The sequence below is a fragment of the Quercus suber genome, unplaced genomic scaffold, assembly GCF_002906115.3.
Source record: "Quercus suber isolate HL8 unplaced genomic scaffold, Cork oak 2.0 scaffold_95, whole genome shotgun sequence".
NCBI lineage: Eukaryota > Viridiplantae > Streptophyta > Magnoliopsida > Fagales > Fagaceae > Quercus > Quercus suber.
In genome coordinates, this window is record NW_027069560.1 from 310,863 (window position 1) to 311,389 (window position 527).

General features: G+C 42.5%; 1 pseudogene; it reads left to right on the top strand.

Moving 5' to 3' along the window:
* The first annotated feature begins 455 nt into the window (after positions 1 to 455).
* Positions 456 to 527, top strand: part of LOC136068007 (uncharacterized) — a 3,483-nt pseudogene continuing 3,411 nt past the window's right edge.

Sequence of the window (527 nt, forward strand, 5' to 3'; positions counted from 1 at the left end):
GTGTTAGTGACATAATTTGAGTGTAAACATGTGAGGGAGTGTTGTGAGGAATTATTTGTAACATTTTTTTGTAGTTTCAAAATTATGTCTTCTAGGGGTGAAGCATCAAACAGAAGAGGGGAGGAGTCATACATCATGTTGCAGGCTATGCAACAACAATTTGAATGTATGAACGTGGTGTTTAATGATATTTGGAATCGGATGGATAGGCAAGACGCTGTTATTGCTTCTTTGCGTGAGGAGCGTCCCCAAAGAGCCCCTAATGCTAAAAGGCAAGAAAGGCATGCGCGTGTGGATGATTATGATGACTACCATGACGATGAGTTTAAAGATGAAGAGGATCAAGCTTGAACAATGAGGGCAGGTTTGCGCCAAGGGGAGCAAGGCGTGTTAGAGGTTTCCGAAGAGATCCAAGATGGCAAGATGGAACTGACAAAAACCTAGGAAACATCAAAATGAAGATACCATCGTTCCAAGGGAAAAATGATCCAGAAGTGTACATGGAGTGGGAGAAGAAGGTGGAGTTC